This window comes from Aethalodelphis obliquidens, unplaced genomic scaffold (assembly GCF_003676395.1).
Source record: "Aethalodelphis obliquidens isolate GAN/ISIS:26980383/991018 unplaced genomic scaffold, ASM367639v1 scaffold70, whole genome shotgun sequence".
Taxonomy (NCBI): Eukaryota; Metazoa; Chordata; class Mammalia; order Artiodactyla; family Delphinidae; genus Aethalodelphis; species Aethalodelphis obliquidens.
Window position 1 is genome coordinate 7,603,441 of NW_020838014.1, and position 8,636 is coordinate 7,612,076.

The following is an 8,636-nucleotide window of genomic DNA, read 5'->3' on the forward strand; positions in this document are numbered from 1 at the left end:
CTTGTGCTATGCTTTGTATCTGTGAATGGTGGACATTGACTCACCCAGCTGAGGCACAGCAGGCAAGGTTTCAAGGTGAAAACAGCTCTTTTGTCCCTTTCCTGTTTGCCCATTTCTGTTCCCCTTTAACCTTAAAAGAACTTAATTAGAGGAAAGAGCTCACTAGGCAATGTAACCTAACTCCTGACTTATGCTCTCTTGAATGCACACTGTGTCTTGTCTAACTTGCTGATTCTTTTCCTAGATAAAAAGAAGTAAGAAGTAAGAATGAAGCAGTTAAAAAATGACAAGCTCTCTATTCTCAACAGTCCCCTTAGCAATCCTGCAGTCTGACCACACAGCCAAGGTAACATCTGAAGAGTCAGCCAGTCTGCAAGCAATGGGGAATGATGCAGAATCCAACTTCCTCTGTCAATGATTCATTGAGATTCTTCCTCCTTTTTCTCCTTTCAAAACTGTCATGGCTGAGCAGAATCTTCAGAGTTGGTCTCTGGACACAAGTCCACCTTCTCCCTAGATTACTGGCTTTTCTGATTAAAGCACCTTTCCTTTCTACTGACACTTGCCTCTCGAATTATTGGTTCTTGTGCAAGAAGCAACCGAACCTGGGTTTGGTAACAAAGCGGTACATCAAATGTACTAGGAACAAACAACATAGACACTCATGTGCTTAAATACCTCATCTTCTACCACCTTTAGAAATACAAACATCATTTGATGTTAAATAAAAAGAACGCCTTTATGCTGAGACAGGCTGGGATCTGGGACCCTTTGCTCCGGTGCTGCAATGCTTGCACCTGGACACACCTCTCCTCAAGCAACAAAATACAAAAATGCTGTATGGGAGTAAACATAACTGCATGCATGCTCAGCTGGTGCAAATTCTGGACAAAAGATACAAAGAGACCAAAAAACCCAACTGCCACTTTTGAAGAGCATGGAGCAAAAGCAGGGGGTCAGGAGCAAAAGCAGGGTACTGCACATGCCCCCTGTACACAACACCACCTAAGGGGTGAGCAAAACACCTAAGCCACCCCTCTAGCCCAACCCCTGGACACACCCCTACCCTCACCGCATATAAGGAACAAGCTCGCCTCCACTCAGGGAACGAGCAAGCAAGGGGACCTGTTGTTTGTTCTCCGCTACCCCCTGCTGCAGCAGGGTCCCTAATAAAGCCTTGCCTGAATTTCTTGTCTGGCCTCTGATGAATTTCTATTGATTAAGGAAGCCAAGAACCCTGGTCAGTAACAATGCCACTGTTGGTACTTCTGCTACCACTGTCACCAGCTTCCATGTACAAAGTGCTTTCTTGCTGTCAGGCACTATGATAAGCAGTTTATTCATACTACGTATTTATCTTTTTTTTAAAACATCTTTACTGGAGTATAATTGCTTTACAATGCTGTGTTTCTGCTTTATAACAAAGTGAATCAGCTATACATAAACATATATCACTATATGTCCTCCCTCTTGCGTCTCCCTCCCACCCACCCTATCCCACCCCTCTAGGTGCTCACAAAGCACCGAACTGATCTCCCTGTGCTATGCGGCTGCTTCCCATTAGCTATCTATTTTACATTTGGTAGTATGTATATGTCAGTGCCACTCTCTCACTTCGTCCCAGCTTACCCTTCCCCCTCCCTGTGTCCTCAAGTCCACTCTCTACGTCTGTGTCTTTATTCCTGTCCTGCCCCTAGGTTCTTCAGAACCATTTTTTTTAAGATTCCATATATATGTGTTAGCATACAATATTTGTTTTTCTCCTTCTGACTTACTTCACTCTGTATGACAGACCCTAGGTCCATCCACCTCACTACAAATAACTCAATTTCATTTCTTTTTATGGCTGAGTAATATTCTATTGTATATATGTGCCACATCTTCTTTATCCATTCATCTGTCAATGGACACTCAGGTTGCTTCCATGTCCTGGCTATTATAAATAGAGCTGCAATGAATATTGTGGTACATGACTCTTTTTGAATTATGGTTTTCTCAGGGTATATGCCCAGTAGTGGGATTGCTGGGTCATATGATAGTTCTATTTTTAGTTTTTTAAGGAACCTCCATACTGTTCTCCATAGTGGCTGTATCAATTTACATTCCCACCAACAGTGCAAGAGGGTTCCTTTTTCTCCACAACCTCTCCAGCATTTATTGTTTGTAGATTTCTTGGTGATGGCCATTCTGACTGATGTGAGGTGATACCTCATTGCAGTTTTGATTTGCATTTCTCTAATGATTAGTGATGTTGAGCATCCTTTCATGTGTTTGTTGGCCATCTGTATGTCTTCTTTGGAGAAATATCTATTTAGGTCTTCTGCCCATTTTTGGATTGGGTTGTTTGGTTTTTTGATATTGAGCTGCATGAGCTGCTTGTATATTTTGGAGATTAATCCTTTGTCAGTTGCTCCATTTGCAAGTATTTTCTCCCATTCTGAGGGTTGTCTTTTTGTCTTGTTTATGGTTTCCTTTGCTGTGTAAAAGCTTTTAAGTTTCATTAGGTCCCATTTGTTTATTTTTGTTTTTATTTCCATTTCTCTAGGAGGTGAGTCATAAAGGATCTTGCTGTGATTTATGTCATAGAGTGTTCTGCCTATGTTTTCCTCTAAGAGTTTTATAGTGTCTGGCCTTACATTTAGGTCTTTAATCCATTTTGAGTTTATTTTTGTGTATGGTGTTAGGGAGTGTTCTAATTTCATTCTTTTACATGTAGCTGCCCAGTTTTCCCAGCATCACTCAGTGAAGAGCACATACCTATATTTAAATTCTGTTTTCTGCCTGATTCATAATAAATCTTTTAGCTACTTCAGGTCTGGGATCATGCCTACCTCATCTCTATAACCTTTTGCTGAGGAGGTTTTAGTGCTAATCTGACCAGTGACCTAAGAAAGAGTAGTTGCTTCCAAACCTGCCCCTTTTCTTCTTAGATGTTTTCTTCTAGAGAACAAACAAGCTCACTCATATCTTTCTTTTTCCCAGACAAAAGCTTCACTTAACTTTTTTTTGTTGCTTGTTTTTTGTTGGTTTTTTGACATTTACCACTTTCTCAGGGAGAAATGTTTTACTTCTTCTCTTGGAAAAATTCATGCTCTAAACCCACTTGAAAACATCTTATTGTCATCTATGTGATGATTCTACTTTGCTTCCTAAGAAACTCCTTCAAGTGGAAGCATGTACACTGATATATCTCTATAGACAGATGGTACATTGTTGAAAAGAGAAAGTGGTTAAAAATGTTTAGATCAAAGTGAATTTTCTGATGGAAAGTAGAAATATGGCCTCTTGACATATGTCCACAAATATTCAGTAAGCACACATCAATTCATGACACACTAGTACAAATGCCCCATAAGATTTTCTGCAATGATTGATATGTCCTAAAGTGTGCTATCAATGCAGTAGCCACTAACCACATATGGCCATTGAGCACTTGGAATATGGCTAGTGAAAATGAAGAGTTGAATTTTAAATTTTATTTAATTTTGTCAATTAAATTTAAATTTAAACAGCTACATGTGGTTAGTAGCTACCACACTGGACAGGAAAGATCAAGAGGATTGGAGTGGATTTCTTACAGAAGCAGATTAATATGAAACAAAGAGAATTTGTTCTTATTTTTGAGGGAGTTTAGAAATGGAGTGCAACTTTGTAGAAGTAAGTCCTGAGAACTTGAAGGAAATGTGAGACGTTTTGGAGGAAAGCTATAGAACTTGGATTTGAGTCAAATTTAATTAGATCACCAAGCTGACACCTAGGTTACACTTCAGTTAGAAATCTTCATCATATCTGCAGGATGTTTTCTGACTCCAGTTTCCCTGATTGAACCTTGGATGGCAATGATCCTTTGCCTTCTTCTTCAAATGACCAATGAACTCCATTTTGAGTTGAATAGTAGAGCTTTTCACTGCTTCATCATTTGAGGTCAAGCAAAAATTGTCTCCAGCTTTAGGATGACAGGAACTCACCTACTACCCATTTTAACTAATAAGGAGTTTCATACTTTACCCTTGGTGCCTACTGGAAGTTTATTGAAAAAGTCAGTTACTTTGTGAGAGGGCAGACAGCAGAAGCAAGAAGAACTACAATCTTGCAGCCTGGGGAACAAAAACCACATTCACAGAAAGATAGACAAATGAAAAGGCAGAGGGCTATGTACCAGATGAAGGAACAAGATAAAACCCCAGAAAAAACAACTAAATGAAGCAGAGATAGGCAACCTTCCAGAAAAAGAATTCAGAATAATGTTGGTGAGGATGATCCAGGACCTCAGAAAAAGAATGGAGGCAAAGACCGAGAATATGCAAGAAATGTTTAACAAAGACCTAGAAGAATTAAAGAACACCTAGAAGAATTAAAGAACAAGCAAACAGAGATGAACAATACAATAACTGAAATGACAAATACACTAGAAGGAATCAATAGCAGAATAACTGAGGCATAAGAATGGAGACACAGATATAGAGAACAAATGTATGGACACCAAGGGGAGAAAGTGGTAGGGGTGGGGTGGTGGTGGTGTGATGAATTGGGAGATTGGGATTGACATATATACACTAATATATATAAAATGGATACCTAATAAGAACCTGCTGTATAAAAAAATAAATAAAATTCTAAAATTAAAAAAAAAAAGAAGAATGAATAAGTGACCTGGAAGACAGAATGGTAGAATTCACTGCCATGGGACAGAATAAAGAACAAAGAATGGAAAGAAATGAAGACAGCCTAAGAGACCTCTGGGACAACATTAAACACAACAACATTCACATTATAGGGGTTCCAGAAGGAGAAGAGAGAGAGGAAGGACCTGAGAAAATATTTGAAGAGATGATAGTGAAAAACTTCCCTAACATGGGAAAGGAAATAGCCACCCAAGTTCAGGAAGCACAGAGAGTCCCAGGCAGGATGAACCCAAGGAGAAACATGCCAAGACACGTAGTAATCAAACAGGCAAAAACTACAGACAAAGAAAAAGTATTGAAAGCAATAGGGGAAAAACGATAAATACCATACAAGGGAACCCCCATAAGGTTAGCAGCTGATTTCTCAGTGGAAACTCTACAAGCCAGAAGAGAATGGCACAATATATTTAAAGTGATGAAAGGGAAGAACCTACAACCAAGATTACTCTACCCAGCAAGGATCTCATTCAGATTAACGGAGAAATCAAAAGCTTTACAGACAAGCAAAAGCTAAGAGAATTCAGCACCACCACACCAGCTCTACAACACAAGAGAAGAAAAGAACCTACAAAAACATACCCTTAACAATTAAGAAAATGGTAATAGGAACATACATATCAATAATTACCTTAAACATAAATGGATTAAATGCTCCAACCAAAAGATGCAGGCTCACTGAATGGATACAAAAACAAGACCCATATATATGCTGTCTACAAGAGACCCACTTCAGACCTAGGGACACATACAGACTGAAAGTGAGGGGATGGAAAGAGATATTCTATGCAAATGGAAATCAAAAGAAAGTTGGAATAGCAATACTCATACAAGAGAAAATAAACTTTAAAATAAAGAACATTACAAGAGACAAGGAAGGACACTACATAATGACCAAGGGATCAATCCTAGAAGAATATATAACAATTATAAATATATATGCACCCAACATTGGAGCACCGCAATACATAAGGCAACTGCTAACAGCTCTAAAAGAGGAAATTGACAGTAACACAATAATAGTGGGGGACTTTAACACCTCACTTACACCAATGGACAGATCATCCAAACAGAAAATTAATAAGGAAACACAAGCTTTAAATGACACAATAGACCAGCTAAATTTGGTTGACATTCATAGGACATTCCATCCAAAAACAGCAGATTACACTTTCTTCTCAAGTGCACACGGAACATTCTCCAGGATAGATCACATCTTGGGTCACAAATCAAGCCTCAGTAAATTTAAGAAAATTGAAATCATATCAAGCATCTTTTCTGACCACAACACTATGAGATTAGAAATGAATTACAGGGGAAAAAATGTAAAAACACAAACACATGGAGGCTAAACACTACGTTATTAAATAACCAAGAGATCACTGAAGGAATCAAAGAGGAAATCAAAAAATACCTAGAGAAATAATTACAACAAAAACACGATGATACAAAACCTATGGGATGCAGCAAAAGCAGTTCTAAGAGGGAAGTTTATAGCAATACAAGCCTGCCTCAAGAAACAAGAAAAATCTCAAATAAACAATCTAACTTTACACCTAAAGGAACTAGAGAAAGAAGAACAAACAAAACCCAAAGTTAGTAGAAGGAAAGAAATTATAAAGATCAGACTGTAATAAGTGAAATAGAAACAAAGAAAACAATAGCAAAGGTCAATAAAACTAAAAGCTGGTTCGTTGAGAAGGTAAACAAAATTGATAAACCATTAGCCAGACTCATCAAGAAAAAGAGGGAGAGGACTCAAATCAATAAAATTAGAAATGAATTTCTAATGAATTAGAAATTCATTTAGGAGCATGAATTCATGTAGGAGAAGTTACAACAGACACCGCAGAAATACAAAGCATCCTAAGAGACTACTACAAGCAACTCTATGCCAATAAAATGGACAACCTGGAAGAAATGGACAAATTCTTAGAAAGGTATAACCTTCCAAGACTGAACCAGGAAGAAACAAAATATGAACAGACAAATTCACAAAATATGAACAGACAAACAAAATATGAACAGAAACTGTGATTAAAAATCTTCCAACAAACAAAAGTCCAGGACCAGAAGGCTTCACAGGTAAATTCTATCAAACATTTAGAGAAGAGCTAACACCCATCCTTCTCAAACTCTTCCAAAAAATTTCAGAGGAAGGAAAACTCCCAAACTCATTCTATGAGGCCATCATCACCCTGATACCAAACCCAGACTAAGATACTACAAAAAAACAAAATTACAGACCAATATCACTGATGAATATATATGCAAAAATCCTCAACAAAATACTACAAAACAGAATCCAACAACACACTAAAAGGATCATACACCATAATCAAGTGAGATTTATCCCAGGGATGCAAGGATTCTTCAATATATGCAAATCAATCAATGTGATACCCCATATTAACAAAATTGAATAAAAACCATATGATCATCTCAATAGATGCAGAAAAAGCTTCTGACAAAATTCAACACCCATTTACCATAAAAACTCTCCAGAAAGTGGTCATAGAGGGAAACTACCTCAACATAATAAAGGCCATATATGACAAACCCACAGCAAACATCATTCTCAATGGTGAAAAACTGAAAGCATTTCCTCTAAGATCAGGAACAAGACAAGGATGTCCACTCTTGTCACTATTATTCAGCATAGTTTTGAAATTCCTAGCCATGGCAATCAGAGAAGAAAAAGAAATAACGGAATACAAAATGGAAAAGTAGAAGTAAAACTGTCACTGTTTGCAGATGACATGATACTATACATAGAGAATCCTAAGGATGCCACCAGAAAACTACTAGAGCTAATCAATGAATTTGGTAAAGTAGCAGGATATAAAATTAATGCACAGAAATCTCCTGCATTCCTATACACTAATGATGAAAAATCCAAAAGAGAAATTAAGGAAACACTCCCACTTACCAACAAAAAGAATAAAATACCTAGGAATAAACCTACCTAGGGAGACAAGAGACCTGTATTCAGAAAACTATAAGACACTGATGAAAGAAATTAAAGGTGATACAAACAGATGGAGAGATTTACATGTTCTTGGATTGGAAGAATCAATATTTTGAAAATGACTCTACTACCCAAAGCAATCTACAGATTCAGTGGAATCCCTATCAAATTACCAATGGCATTTTTTGTGGAACTATAACAAAAAATCTTAAAATTTGTATGGAGACACAAAAGACCCCGAATAGCCAAAGCAATCTTGAGAAAGAGAAATGGAGTTGGAGGAATCAGGCTCCCTGACTTCAGATTATACTACAAAGCTACAGTAATCAAGACAGTATGGTACTGGCACAAAAACAGAAATATAGATCAATGGAACAGGATAGAAAGTCCAGAGATAAACCCACGCACATATGGTCACCTTGTCTTTGACAAAGGAGGCAAGAATATACAATGGAGAAAAGACAGCCTGTTCAATAAGTGGTGTTGGGAAAACTGGACAGCTGCATGTAAAAGAATGAAATTAGAACACCCCCTAACACCATACACAAAAATAAAGTCAAAATGGATTAGAGACCTAAATGTAAGACTGGACACTGTAAAACTCTTAGAGGAAAACATAGGAAGAACACACTTTGACATAAATCACAGCAAGATTTTTTTTGATCTACCTCCTAGAAAATGGAAATAAAAACAAAAATAAACAAATGGGACCTAATGAAACTTAAAAGCTTTTGCACAGCAAGGGAAACCATAAACAAGACAAAAAGACAACCCTCAGAATGGGAGAAAATATTTGCAAACAAATCAGCGGACAAAAGATTAATCTCCAAAATATATAAACAGCTCATGCTGTTCAATATTTTAAAAACAAACAACCTGATCCAAAAATGGTCAGAAGACCTAAATAGACATTTCACCAAAGTAGACATGCAGATGGCCAATAAGCACATGAAAAGCTGCTCAACATCACTAATCATTAGAGAAAT